At 36.9% G+C, this 16,005-nt stretch overlaps 1 protein-coding gene across 1 annotated transcript in view; it reads right to left on the reverse strand.

Annotated features, from left to right (window-relative positions):
• The window catches only part of GUCY1A2 (guanylate cyclase 1 soluble subunit alpha 2), a 364,010-nt gene that overhangs the window by 173,862 nt on the left and 174,143 nt on the right, over positions 1–16,005 (reverse strand). The gene's annotated exons all lie outside the window — the stretch shown is intronic.

Here is a 16,005-nt window from a genome sequence, read left to right on the forward strand (position 1 = left end):
TACAAAATTTTACTAAGCACTTATTACACAAAAGGCATAATAAAAAATTTAGACAGATTCCTGTCCTCAAGGAACTTGCATTTCAAAAGTGAAATGTTATTGTATGAGAAATGATTATATTAATAATTCTGGGTAGAAAGTGTCTAGCTGTGATGGGAAGAATTCTTTTCTGATTCAGCATACATCTGATAAACAAAATATGAGCTAATACATGTAGAGTGCTTAAAACATTTTTATAAAGTTATTATTACTCAATATATTTAAATATATAAGTTACTTAAATTTATATCTTTTAACATCAAAATTTAATTTTAACATTTTTTGGTTGAAAAGGCTATTATAGACACACACTGTTCTGTCACTTCAGACTACCCTGTTCATAAATATTTTAGAATTCATAGTAACAGTAGGAACATTGACTTTTAAATTTTTTATTTTATTTTGATGTAATGCAATACAGTAATACATCTGGGAGGTGTGATTGGAAAAGGGGAAAATGGACCTAACATGAACTAAGTTTCTAGCATGTATTTACCCAATACTTTACATGTTAAATCTTAAACTAAAATACATATTTTATTGTCCAGACAACTAGAGATCCTGTTTTTCAAATTATAGGTCATCTTCCTATATAGCTCCATTTTCATTGGGTTTTCTACTGTCACATTTGCTGTTATTAGAATCAACTCTCAAATCTATCATACATTTTATCATATATTGTATATAATCTGCTATTGCCTAGGAAACCAGATAACCTAGCACATTAGACTAAGTATAAAGATATTAATTGATGGCTTAATGGACTTTAATAAAGTGTCTGAGTGAGAGATTTTGTGGTTTATATTTTGGCTTCTCAGAGCTTTTTGCCTTTTCCATATACACTTAGCTAGGTTCATGAAACTTGACATTGTCAGTACAGTACTTCCAGTTATTGTTACATTGGTTACTTGGCCCACAAATTTCAGAAAGGGGATCTTCTGCTACTGACACTGAATCTATGATGCCATCACTCACAGCTTAGAATACCGACCCTCATTTCAGCTTGACTCCAGTACAGGAGATGGATTACAGATCGGAAAGGGAAACTTCTACTCTTTCTACTGTAGTTTTTTTCCTTTTTTTGAGATTTGATTATTGTTTATAGCCTTTGTCTCTATTGTTGAGTAACAGTGTTTTTTTCTTCTTTCTTTCTGTTGAATTCTTTACTCAGAGGAGGATTAAGCTTATGATTGTAAAATAAACTGAAAATATGTCTTTGTAAAAATTAAAAGAAAGAGAAATGAAGGAGGAGGGAGCGCGGGAGCACGGGCAGCGGCAGGGTAGGGTGGGAAGTTCCACTATGCTCCTAGAGCTGTATATATGTGATACACGACATTTGTTCACCTTATATAAGTAAAAGATTATTTTAAAAAGGAACGTTTTTCTTTGTTTCTAAAAAGAAAACAGGCAGTTTTCTTCTCTTCCTCTCTTGAAAGTATTTCTTCGAAAACAGAACGTCCTTGAGTCCTTGCTCTAATCTGTTGGAATATATGTATAGGGGTCTCTCCAGGGTCAAGACAAGCCAAGGCTCTAGTTTACAGTGCAGAGACGCCTACAGGTACCTAGAACCACCTCTTGAATGTAAATGCCTTTCTCCATTTTTACCCTAAGACTCTATTTGATATAATACTGAGAAAGAAAGAAAAAGATTTCCTGTATTCTCTTCAGATTTTGCTTTCTACATCCTGTGAAATATAATCCTGACTCAGTGGCTTCTGTGGGCCATCTACATGCATATACTCTGTCATGCTTATTCAACAACGAATGAGCTTGCTTTCCCCTACCACACATGCTGATGTGGATAGGTCTCTCTATCATCAGACTTTATAATCACCACGTTTAAAAAAAAAAAAGATTTTATTTTACTTGAAAGTCACAGTTACACACAGAGAGAGGTAGAGAGGTAGAGAGAGACAGAGAGAGGTCTTCCATCTGCTGGTTCACTCTCCAGATGGCCGCAACGGCTGGAGCTGCACCGATCCAAAGCCAGGAGCTTCCTCCGGGTCTCCCACGCTGATACAGAGGCCCAAGCACTTGGGCCATCTTCTACTGCTTCCCCAGGCCATATCAGAGAGCTGGAGAGGAGGAGCTGGGTCTCGAACCGGCGTCCATATGGGATGCCAGTGCTTCAGGCAATGGCTTTACCTGCTATACCACAGCGACAGGCCCCACCTATGTTTTACATTTGTCCATGCCAACCCTCAGTCCTCAAACAATCTCCTTTTGTGGCTCCATCATCCAAGAGTTGTCCTACCCATAGTTGCAAAGTTTCCGGCAAGTTCTTAGGAGAATAGTATGTTGCTAATGTTTATGGCAGAGTCATGTGTAAAAGAGTATGATTTAAAATTAGGATTTTATTATTTTCAGTCTCAAAACACCGTATTGCAATTATTTCTCTTGAGCAAGCTATTAACAATGAAGTGTTTAAATACAAATATGGAAAAATTACTCATTTTCTATAAAAACCACTTTATTCCATCTCCATTACTTAAAATTAGAGTTGATTATACTTTTTAAAATCAGGATATAATTTACATATAGGAAAATTCGTTGTAGTACACATAAAAGCGTTTCTTTATAACAATTTTTCTGTACAAATAATAAAACTGATAAACTAATAGTGAAAAGAGGAAAATTTCTAAAAGCAAAAGTTGGTTTTATTCTCCATTAAATGCTTTAAAGAAAACTCTAAATAAAGATACAAAAACTATAATTTCAAATTACATAGTGGGTATCATTCCTCTAGGGAAGAAAAGTATTGCGATAGTACACACAGATATCTTACATGCCCTAAAAAAGCAAAGCACAGCATCAGTTGTCCCACCCACCACATCAATAGATTTAGCAGGCTGCTGTTTTCAAGAGAAGCAATATGAAAAGAGGAAAAAATATGGACTTTCAGGTAAGAGTATCTGTGTTTCAATCAAAGATCTATGACACCTCAGACAAGTTACTTAGGTCTTCAATTGTCAAAGAGAAATACTACTATTTTCATATAATTGTTTAGCAAATTCAACAAGATACAGAAAACAAAAACAAAAGATAGTTTTCTGGTACAAACGGGGAGACTAAAAAGTAGCTATTATTCTCATCATTAATTAGCCACCCTCATCATCCCAATCAGAGCTATCTTACTCTCCTTTTACAAAACTCTTCTCTGAACAAACAGCCTTTCCTATTAGGAAAATTAGAAGAAGTAGCACTTCACTGATTAAGTTCTAAAACATCCAAGACTCTTGTTTGACCTCTAGTGAAACCAGAGAAGGGTGATAGTCACTTTCTCCCTTAGGTAATTAATGCTGTGCTGACACTTTTGCAGGAATAACTGGAGATTCTATTCCAATCCTTTCCTTGACCAGAAATTAGAATAAGGAAGGCGCTGTGCAGGAAATTCTCTGAGTCCTGGTCTCTGGGTTTGGATTTAAAAGAAGGGAGTACTGGAAGGTGCTCTGTTAACAGCCCTGGCACATCAGTATCTGGCTAGCCTTTCAGATACATGAGGACAAGAAACCTGGTAAGTATATGCTGCTCTTTGGTGCAATGCTTTTATAGTTTTCTCTTTCACTGGAATTCCGAGAGAATTTTTCTTTTGAAAAAATCATGATTTATAAACTAAGGAGAAGAAGGGTCTTCCAAATCTGGGGCATTTTTGAATCATCTTTGACCCCAGAACTAAGGTGGCTCTGGCTATCCCTGACTGTGCCTGCCCCTCTCCCAACTTAGATCTCAAAGATAAACCTGTAGTTAAAAGAAATATGTTGGGGTCAGCGTCATGGCTCACTTGGTTAATCCTCCGCCTGCGGTGCCTGCATCCCATATGGGCGCCGGTTCTAGTCCCTGTTGCTCCTCTTCCAGTCCAGCTCTCTGCTGTGGCCCAGGAAGGCAGTGGAGGATGGCCCAAGTCCTTCGGCCCCTGCACCTACGTGGGAGACCAGGGAGAGGCACCTGGCTCCTGGATTCAGATCGTTGCAGATCGCGGTCATTTGGGGAGTGAACCAACGGAAGGAAAACCTTTCTCTCTGTCTCTCTCTCTCTCACTGTCTGTAATTCTGCCAAATAAATAAATAAATCTTAAAAAAAAAAAGAAGTACGTAATGTGCATTGGGTATTTGGCCCAGAAATTCAGACACTACTTGGATGTCCACATCCTGTATCACAATGCCTGGGTTTGAGTCCTGGCTACCCTCTGGATTCTAGCTTCCTGCTAATGCAGACCCTAGGAGGTACTGGTGCTGTCTCACACATTTGGGTCCCTGCCATCCACATGAGAGACCAGGATTGGGCTCTTGGCTGATGTGGGCATTTTGGGCAGAATCACCTATTGAGAGATCTCTTTGGATCTTCTCTCTGCCTCTCAGACAAATAAAATACTTTTTTTTTTTAAGACAGAGATGAAATGAATTTAAAACATAGAAGTAAAGTGAAAGATAAGTCTAGACTTGAATTCTTTCTACCAAGGATGTTTAAAAAAAAAAAAACTTACATTGATGTCACCTCTATGAGACTTATTTTCCCTAGTAGTATTTAAGCCACTTGAGGAAATTATCCTTGTTTTATTCACCTAGGTTCTCTCCATAACACCATCATAACATTTTATAGATAGTACATATTCAGTACATTAAGTGTTAAGCTTTAGAGAATTTGTTTGTGCTCACTGTAATATGTAAAATAAGAAACAATAGATGTGGTACAGAAACAAATGGAGGAAGAAATCAAAGGGCTAGTTCTGGCTCTGGCAATGGTGAATCTATGGCCTGTCTTCTCAAATGAAACACTTAAAGTAAATTATCTCCAATTTAAACTCCAATTCTAAAATGAAACAAATGGAAGGAAAGAAGAGAAAGCAGGAAGGAAAGAATGGGTGCTTCTCTTACCAGACTAACAAATCACAGAAAACCCCCTAAGGAAGAAGAATTGTCATTTAATGATTTCAACCTAGGGCATGAGTGTATGTGGAAATCTCCATTGTTGTTCAACACTAAACTCAAATTTCAGTGTATTAAAAAGGATTTAGAGTGAACAACCTATTTCATGTTAGATCCAAGGAAGAGAATATGGACAAGCCTGTGAAAATTGCCTCACTCCCAATGTTATTCTGCAAGTTGGTCCTCCTAGGTTTAGTTAGCACATTTGTACTTTTTATTTGGCCATTGGTAATAAAACAATTTTTCTCTTTGCTTGGTAAAGTCTGACCATCCATCCAACTGCTAGTCTTTTTAATCTGTACGGTGAAGAGCTGAATCAGTCAATTAAAATGCAAGGTATCAGTGGTGTGTACTTCAAGAGTTCAGAATTACCACCTTCTGCTCCATGGGAAGGCACAGAAGAGAGTCCTTGCTATATGCAGATAACAAGAACCTTATCTTGCCTAACAACCTCCAGCAATTAATTATGTTGCTAACTAGCTGATAGCAGTAGCCTTTTTCAACACAGAAAATCTACTTTAAAAGATAGTACAGATTTTATCTGCCCAACAATTTTCCAAACTCCTAAATAAAACTTTCTTTACCTTTAAGTATTAATGATTCTTTAGATTCCTTTCTATGCAACAGTTCCTTAGCACACAGTACTGATTTTCCTTAAATTTAATAATTTAATTAAAGTGAAGTGCTATTGAGCCCACTCCTTTAGAAAGTTAAACTATTTGATGATTTTCAGAGAGTGACAATAATCTGTTTATAATAGATGGTTTTCTATAATAATGTAGGATTTATTTTCAAAACAACATCCAAAGGATATTATGGGAAGAAACACAGTACAGGGAAATAAGAGACATAAACATATTTATTAGCCTGCTGTTAACAATCTCAATCTCATTTTCTACCAGTCTGAAGACACCACAGGGTCTGGGATATAGACACTTATATATCAGGAATCAACAGGAACTATGAGCAACAGGGGCTCCCTAATTAGGAAGAGAAGGCAGAGTACACACTAAAACAAAATCATTCTCCCCTAGAGATAAGTTCAGTCATTTTAATTTTTTACTGTGTACCAAATCCTCTAGGAGTAAAATTATTCGGATTACCTAATTTTTAGTACTGCCTTATCCAAGCCCCGAAATATCTAAACAGTGTCTTATAACGTATTTTACATGGGAGAGAACAAATTAAATCCAATTTCAAGGTCATAATATGAATGCTCTCGGAGGGCCATTATTAGCTATTAGGTTAAAATTCAGGATTAATAGATTCCTAAGAATTTCAAAACAGAACAATCCAAATGAAGTTTTGATATACAGCACTACAAACCTGATTTTATACCAAAGACTAAAATATCAATATGTTCCTTAACTACTACATCTAAGTAACATCACTTCTAATGAAATATGTAGGACACACAAAACTAGAGGAATGGGAGGGATTTAAGATGTTTTTAGTGGCCATGGTATCACAGCTCAGAGCTGGGAGACAGAGGACTACTTATAAATAAATCTGTGTATGGAGTAACATGAATTACAAATTAAATATTGAATCTATGTGAGAATTCCCTCCCCTCATCCTATCTACCTTTCTAATAAAATAAATAATAATCCTCAGTTCTGGTAACAGATACTGAGAGAAAATCATAAGGAAACCATGGACTTTTTGATGTCATAATATACATGATAAAATATCAGATAAAACCGGATAAAATCCAGGTTGGAGAGCATAATCTGAAATCTAGTTGCTACAAAACCTGCCTGTACCTGGAAAAGGCAAGGCTAAGTAAAATGATAATTGAATTGAATAACCTAGAATTAAACAGACATGTACCTCGCATATTCAACTAACAAGCTATGAAATTTTTATCCCAAAGAGTATAAGGAGGTTCTAGAGGTGTACAATATTGAAGGATAAATAATGTGACCATAACATAGTTCTGAGAATTCTGTATGAATATATCATGACATTGTTGAGAGATGACTCTTAGAAAATCTTTAGAATTAATGTAAGGATTCAATAATAAAAATAGAAACATGAGTGCATTGAGAAGTGTTCAGCTCTATGCAATCAAGGGAGCTAAAGCAAAAATTATATTCTTTAAAGTTACTTCATAAAAACATTTTTTAAAAAATTCAGTGCTTCCATTATTGTCTCAGTTCTATCCTCTTGTTACTTAAAAAGTTAAGTTTCCAAAGAGCACTGGGTACAGTGGCTGGGACATCACTTAGGATGCCTACATTCCACATCAGAGTGACTGAGTTCGGTCCCTGTTCTTCTTGTAATTGTGCACCCCAGGGGTCAGCAGGTAACTCAATACTTGGGTCCCTGCTACCCACGTGGGAGACCCCAGTTGAGTTCCAGCTCCTGGCTTCTGCCTGGCCTAGCCACGGCTGTTGCTGGCATTTGGGGAGTTGATCAGCAGATAGGAAATCTCTACCTGCTTGTCTCTGTCTCTGTTTTTCAATATTCAATTAGATAAATTTTTTAAATGGCCTTCAGTCTCCCATGTACTTTGGAAGAATTTTAGAGAAGTATCAACCAACAAACTGATTTTTTTTTTTTTGACAGAGTTAGCAAGACAGAGAGAGAGAAACAGAGAGAAAGGTCTTCCTTCTGTTGGTTCACCCCCCAAATGGCCGCTGTGGCCAGCGATCCGAAGCCAGGAGCCAGGTGTTTCCTCCCGGTCTCCCAAGCGGGTGCAGGGACCCAAGCACCTGGGCCACCCTCCACTGCCTTCCCGGGCCATAGCAGAGAGCTGGACTGGAAGAGGAGCAGCAAGGACAGAATCCGGTGCCCCAACCGGGACCAGTGCCACAGGCGGAGGATTAACCTAGTGAGCCACGGCGCCGGCCAACGAACTGATTTTAAAACATGAGTTTTCTAATACAGTTTCTATATAGTGATTTTATCATATTAATAAAGGTAATTAAGAAAAATATAATGAAAATAAAAATTTATTATTTCTTTATGGTGCACTCAAAATTCTTTCTTCTAAAATATATGATGCATAATACACTTTGGGGGCTGGCGCTGTGGTGTAGCTAGTGTAGCTGGTAAAGCTACCGCCTGCAATGCCAGCATCCCATATGGACGCCAGTTTGAGATCCAGCTGCTCCACTTTGAATCCACTTCTCTGTTATGGCCTGTGAAAGCAGTGAAAGATGGCCTAAGTGCTTGGGTCCTTGCACCTGCATGGGAGACCAGGAGAAGCACCTGGCTCCAGGCTTCGGATCAGCTCAGCACCGGCTGTGGCTGCCATTAGGGGAGTGAACCAACAGAAGGAAGACCTTTCTCTCACTCTCTCTCTGTCTATAACTGTCTCTCTGTCTCTCTCTCACTGTGTAACTCTGCCTGTCAAAAAAAAAAAAGAACAAGATTTAGAATATTCATATTTTTTATGTATTTCATCAACTCTTTGCTACCCACGAGACCATCTTCATGCTGGAAGAGAGCAAATCTGGTGGCAGACAAGCTAGTTCAGGTCAATCCCTTGTCTTTTCTTTTTTTTAATGTTTATTTATTTGAAAGAGTTACACAGAGAAGAGAGGCAGAGGCAGAGGCAGAGAGAGAGAGAGAGAGAGAGAGAGAGGTCTTCCATCTGCTGGTTCACTCCCCAATTGCAATGCCGGAGCTGCACTGATCCAGAGCCAGGAGCTTTTTCTGGGTCTCCCACATAGGTACAGGGGCCCAAGGACCACAGCAGAGGGCTGGATCAGAAGTGGAGCAGCCAGGTCTCGAACCAGCACCATATGGGATGCTGGAGCTTCAGGCCAGGGCATTAACTCACTGTGCCACAGCGCCGACCCCAATCCCTTTCCTTAAAATGCTTTAATGCATTATTTTTTCAACATATGATCAATGTATAATTTTTCTAACAGAATTCTAATATGTCGTGTTATAGAATACATTTAGTATAAAATTATCTTGAGTTTTAAATATGTACTTAGAATTTAAGTGGGGCCAATGGGTGGTGTAGCTGGTTAAGCTGCCACATGAAATGCCAGTATCCCATATGGGCACCAGTTAATCCTGGATGCTCCACTTCCCATCCAGCTCCCTGCTAATGCACCTGGGAAAACAGCAGAAGATGGCCTAAGTTGTTGGGGCTCTGAGCCCATGTGGGATAGCCAGAAGAAGCATCTGGTTCCTGGCTTAGGCCTGGCCAAGTCCTGGTTGTGGTGGCTATTTGCTAGGTAAGCCAGTGGAGGGAACATTCTCTCTCTCTCTTTCTCTCCCTCTGACTTTCAAATAAAAACAAATAAATCTTAAAAAAAAAAAAAACATTTTGTATTTTTGTTTTTGATCTTCACCTCTGAATAGCACAATTTTTATTGTGATAGGTTAAGAAAAAAAGATAGATTGTACTCCCACCAAGTAAAAGTATATGAATAACTACAAAGAAATGTTTTTACAGTGATTAAAAGAAAAAAAATGTTGGTGCCAGAATTGAAATGTATCCATGTATGTTAGTAAATCCTCCAACTGAGTTAATAATACTAATCTATCAGTTTGGCTACAGTATCCAAAGCATTTAATTGGAGAAAAATTCTATGACTTTTATTGAACTACTAAATGTATATAAACATTTTGTTAAGTGATCAAGTTTTGCCTTTGACAATACTGCTTTTTATTTCATCTTGTCTGGTTACAAATGTTTCAATGCCAGAAAGTCTATTTCTATGATATATTTTCATAAAATTCAATTAAATGGCTAAATACTTGCTAGCTGGTTTTGGTAGTTTGGAAAATCTTGGAGGAGAAATTGTATATTTCATCCAAAGGTTCAAAGTAGCATGCTGTTTTATTCAATGGTATAAGGTAAGGAATATTACTAAAGTAAATAAAGCACTACAGGTAGCAGGTGCAATGTAATTTGGGCAACATTTACTTTCACTAATTTAATATTAAATTGAACATGATTTGTTTTGTGGGGATTTTTAGCATGGTGAGAATTAAAAAACATGCACAAAATTTCCAAACTACTTTTATGTTGAACACAGCCAACTAACTTTAAATAATTTAAAGTAACATTGGTAATCAACAAGAAGTTATTTTTCTTTGTTGTATTAGTTGTTTGTTTCCTTTCTTATGAAAGAGGCTACTTTATAAATCAAGTTTGGAAAGGTTGGAGACATTTTAATGGTTCCCTGTAACCTCCAGGAAGAAATCCAAGATCATCATGAAATAACTTTGGCTGACTTCAGATTTCTACCAGCCCTGCCATTGACTCTACATTCTGAAACTAGATTGCTACATGGCATCTTGCTCTCTCATATATTCATGCTATATAAAGTTATTTCATTCTTTTGATTTAAAGACTTATTTATTTATTTGAAATTCAGAGTTAGAGAGAGAGAGAGAGAGAGAGAGAGAGAGAGAGAGAGAAACAGAGAGAGAGGTATTCCAACCACTGGTTCATTCCCCAAATGGCTGCAATGGTAGAGCTGTGCCAATCTGAAGCCAGGAGCTTCTTCCAGATCTCCCATGTGAGTGCAGGGGCCCAAGGACTTGGGTCATCTTCTACTGCTTTCCCAGGCCATAGCAGAGAGCTGGATCAGAAGTAGAGCAGTCAAGACTCTAACTGGCACTGCAGGCTGGTGGCTTTACACACTACACCAAGTGCCGGCCCCCATTCTTTTGGTTTATTTTAAGTAGTTTAGTGATGATGATGATGATGATCATTTTTGCTTGGCCTTCTGCCACATATCATATTGTAGGCAGTCTTAAACTCAGTGTCATGGTAGGTTTCCCCAAGTGGCCTATTCTTGCCTTCTCCTATGATGATGTACATCCTCTTTCATTACACTTGTTACTCTGTTGTACTGATAATTTAACTGACCTGTCACCCTTAATTATTCATAAATTCCTCAGCTCTAAAGACTGTGGTGATTTCTTTAAAGATTCCACAGAAGGTTTTGTTTCAATACTTCTTCCAGGCTTCTGCTGTAGCCTGCAATCCTTGTTGTCTCTGCGCCTACAGACATGATTTCAGTTTCTACACTTGTGGTCACAAGGAATTCTCCCTGTGTAGCTGTGTGTCTCTTCTCCTCCTCTTAGTAGAATACCAACTATTTTGGAGACCAAACTTATTGCCTTTGTCTTAACTTTATTGTACCTGCAAAAACTGTTTTCTACCTCAAAATGTGCACTCAAATGGAAAATAAACACTATTTCATTTGCTTTAAGGTTATTATGATGCTTGATCAGGATATTGCCAAAGATACAATGTACTTTGATTTAAAAGACATTTAACATCATCATTATAAATTAGGAGACTTCATAAAGAAAATCAAACTAATTAGAAGAATCCCCAAATTATTATGTATTGCACATTTTGCATGTTATCAGCCTTAATATAGTGTTATATAAGGTGATGTAATGAATCTTCAAAATTCTTCATTTTTATAAAAAAATTGTAAATCCAAGTATATTTACCTAATTTGCACAAGATTAAAAAGTATATAAGGTGCTGATAACATGGAAAAATAGAATGAATGTTTAAGCATCTCTACAGACAATTATGTGAGAGCAAAATTTAGTTTAAATTAAATTGAAGAAGGATAAGTGTAAAATATTGCATATCAATTAAAAAAGCCACCTGCACAGTTAAGAACTGAACAGAATAAACGCACTAGTAGGTAATGGCAAACCAGTCTATGGATTTTAAAGTCAATACACAACAGTAATATGTAAATATAATGAAAAGAAAAGCCACTAATACCATCGTAAGTGGCATCACAGACCCAATCACAGAATCTAGAAAAGGTCAGAACATTGATGCACACCCAGTATGGCTACTTATTATTTGGATTAGTTTCATTTTGAGACTGGAATATTTCAAAAAGAGCATGATGAGTAAGTGGAATTGCTGGAACTTTAATTTTAGGGGACAGAAATTAAATATCTGAAGAGTAGTCACGTAGAAGAACATTAAACTACTAGTTGGTATAGTTGAGAAGTGAACTAATAAATAAAAAATCAGAAAGAAGCAGATCTCACCAAAATAGATAAAAAAATGTTTGGCAATTAATAATATTCGAAAATATGGCTGTTTTGTGATTTAGCTATCTGGATGACCAATTAAACTTTTAGTTCTTCAGAATGGTACACACATACACACAAAGCTGTTCTCAATATAGTTGTACCAACAGACATGTTTCATCTGATGCCAATATGTTATAGCTCTCCAAACTGTGATTTTCTAGGCTTCTATGTCTGCATATTATCTCCACTGCGGGGCAGGCTTTTTATCATACAAGCTTCATATTTAAAGCCTAGCTGGAATATTAGAGACCACTAAGCTTCTGATATATACATCATTTTATTCCTTACTATAGAGTATTTCAGTACTTTATTCACTGCATCTGTCTACCCCATTAGATTGACAGCTTCTGAAGGGGGTATCTTTATCCTATTCATCCCCATGTCTAGCACAATGTCTGCTAATTAATATGCAATCAAAAGCACTTGACAAATAAATGTTATAGTCTATACCCTCCTGCTGTCTTAACTCTGTTGAGGATAGCTTTTAAGGGCTCTTTAAAAACTAAGAGGTTGTATCCTTTATACAATAACAGTAAATGCAGAACCAAACAGTTTGGAAATTAAAATAGAAACAGTACATGTAAGTGTTCAGGAATAAAATTAGCAATCATGGAGTGACTTGAGATTAATTAAAAGTTGGTTCAGTTACCTATCCAAGTAGAATCTTTTTAAATCTTCTCTCCATCTGCCTATCACATATCAAAGAGCCTTAAAACAGGGTATTTCTGAATAGCATACATTGCACTGTGTTATCCCTCTGTTTTTATCAAATACTTTGAAAATGACAATCTTACTCCCTTAATGTTTATTTAATGCCATATATCCATAAAATTTGAGTTAACTGCTTTTTCGAGGAAGAATACTGAGCCTATTATTGGCATAAAACTCCCAGCAAACCGAAAAGAGGAATGGGGGCAGCTCTGGCATAAGTAGCAACAAAACAGCTCCCTCTGCCCCCTTGATTATATGAGGTGATGGGAATGGAAAGTTACTAAGAAAAAATAAATAAATAAAAACAAGCTAGGTAAAATGTTTTAGTGCTTAATGCTTTAAAATGTCTTTATTAAAATGTCTCCCTCAGAGACTGCATTAGAATAATGTTTCATTCCTATCATTTACTGGATACCATGTGTTTGTGATTTCTTTTAAGATCCCTACAACAAATTTATCTCTTTATTCCTTAAAATTCGCCCAGGACTTCATCACTACTAAAATATGAAAATAATTCATAGTGGTAATACATTGGAGCCAGCTTTGCACCCATTCTGAAGTTGAAAAATTTTGAGAAGATTCATCAACCAAGTTATAGTCCCCAAAAAGGTAATTACATGTTATTATTTTATTTCCAAAATACTTTAAATAATACTACTAATACTAATATTGTATTTGCAGAGAGTTGTTGGCTCAGCTTATTGTAAGGTAGTTCAGCTCCTTCCTCTGGCAGAGAAACCAAATGAGGAAGCTGAAGGAAAATATTCTGAAGAACTTGGCTAATAAAGCATAGAAGGATCTGGAAGAGACGATGAATCCCAAGTGAGAGTTCTCACTGTTCCATGTAAATGATGGACTTTTGACCGAAGCAGATCAATAAGTGTACAACTAAAATCATCCCAGCCACCTATCGAATTCATCTCTGATACTAACTGACCATCAAGAACGGATTTGGAGGAAGAAAAAACTCATAGATTTCAATTGGAGAAGGATGGGAAGTCCTAATACCAGCAGAACTAAAGGCTGCCCACTAAGTAAACACAATGAGTATTTATAATGTACACACTCCTTTCCCTTCTGGTGCAGGACAAACACAGCTTTTCACACTAACCTTAAATATAATTAGGACTCCATGGCCTTGGGGCCATCCAACAACATATCACAAAAGATATTCATTATAATTAGAAAGGTGTATATATTTTATCCGATTAACTGACCTTTCCCAGAAAAAATCAATAAAAATGCCAGTTAAGATGAATTAAAGTAAATCAGGCTGAATTAAGCATCTTCTACCCAGAAAAAAATTTACTAATATCACAGAGACAAGAATTTAAAAATAATTATAATGTCAAAAAAAAGTAATTTATCATTGCTAACGTAAAGTCACATTCCCAAAAACTAGGAATATTTCTCTACAAGAGAATAAGAGGAGTCCCTTTATAATAGGACCAGGAATGCAGATGATAAGGAAGAAGAAAAGATAAAGCAAATAATAAAACAATGACTGATGACAAATTAGAACCTCGCTTCAGAAGACTGCCATGATCATGAACTTTACTTGTTCTAACCATGATTGCTCCAAATACAGAGACATCATAAAATCACTGACTTTTGATAAGTGCAATAATTGCTACTCTCATTGAAGCCTTTAATCAAATGCTCCATAGAAATGCATTTTGTCCAATATAGAAAAAAGTCAGGCAAGGTACTGCATCCAATTACACATTTTCTAGCCTTAGTAGCCTCAAACTTTCTTTCTATAAGTCTCTCCCACAAATCCTACAAGATCAATCTCTAATAAATACCATTTTCTTTTTTAAGTTTTTATTTAATAAATGCATTTTTTCATAGATAAAACTTTAGGAATACAGTGGTTCTTTCCCCCAAACCCATCCTCCCACCCTGACTTCCCATCCCACCTCCCTCTCCTGCTCCCTCTCCCATCCACTTCTTCATTATGGTTCATTTTTAGTTTAATTTTACATGAAAAGGACCAACTCCATGTTAAGCATAGATTTCAACAGTTTGCAACCACACACACACACACAACATACAGAGTACAGTCTGAGAATAAGATTTAGTTAATTGTCATAATACAACTCATTAAGGAAGGAGGTCCTACATGGGGAGTAAGTGCACAGTGACTTCTGTTGTTGATTTAACAATTAACACTCTTATTTATGACGTCAGTGATCACCTGAGGCTCTTGCCATGGGCTGACAAGGCTATGGAAGCCTTTTGTAACCATAGACTCCATTGGTATTTGGACACAGCCATAAGCAAGGTGGATGTTCTACCCTCCCTTTCAGAGAAGAGTACATCCTTCTTTGATGGCCCTTTCTTTCCACTGAGGTCTCACAGAGATCCTCCGTGTAGGAATAAATACCATTTTTACAACACTAACTACTACTTTCAAACTTGGAATGGTTTCCTGGTATTAACAGCATTAAACCTAAATCTCCTGTCCTGAATTTTAAAGCCCTTTGTAACTCATACTAGCCTACTTCACGTGTATTCCGTATTTCACTATGATCTTTTTTTATTATTATTCAGATATATGATCCATGATTGCCAACTCCAGGATGCTGCTCATGATTGTTCACTGAGGTAGAAAGAAAAATGGTCCCACAAAGGTTTTCACATCCTAATCCTGAGAGCCTGTGAGGATTACACTGTGTAGCTAATGGGATTTAGCAGATGTAATTAAGTTAAAGAGGAAATTGAAAAGGGGAGATTATTCTGGATTATGCAGTTGGGACTAATAAAACAATAGCGTCCCCATAAAAAGGAACTGAGAGTGTAGTGACACACTCTGAAGTTGCAAGCAAAAAGCCAGAAGCCAAGGAATCCAAGTCATCTCTCTAATCTGGAAAAGGCAAGAAAATTATGTTTCCCTGAAGCCAGGAACCCCTACCAATACCTTAACTTTGACACCACAAAAACTCACTTCAGACTTCTGAACTCCAGGACTGTAATATAGTAAATCTATGTTGTTTTAAGACACTACATTTGTGATAATTTGTTACAACAGCATTCAAAAACTAAGATAACTCCCCAAAACTCTCTTCAAAAAACACAGTTAAGGATCAAAATTACTTTCCCCAAAAAGGCTTCTCTGACCTTCCCTGGATGTGAGCACACTCTAGGTCAAGGGTTTTATACAAGCATATTCTTTCTTTGTTCCTGTGGTGCCTCAACTGGACTCTAAACCTTTGTATCATCAGAGTTCTGCTTCACACAGTCAACTGCAGTTCTGCACTCCGTGTACACTGTGTGCTTTTGTCAT

The sequence above is a fragment of the Lepus europaeus genome, chromosome 7, assembly GCF_033115175.1.
Source record: "Lepus europaeus isolate LE1 chromosome 7, mLepTim1.pri, whole genome shotgun sequence".
Taxonomy (NCBI): Eukaryota; Metazoa; Chordata; class Mammalia; order Lagomorpha; family Leporidae; genus Lepus; species Lepus europaeus.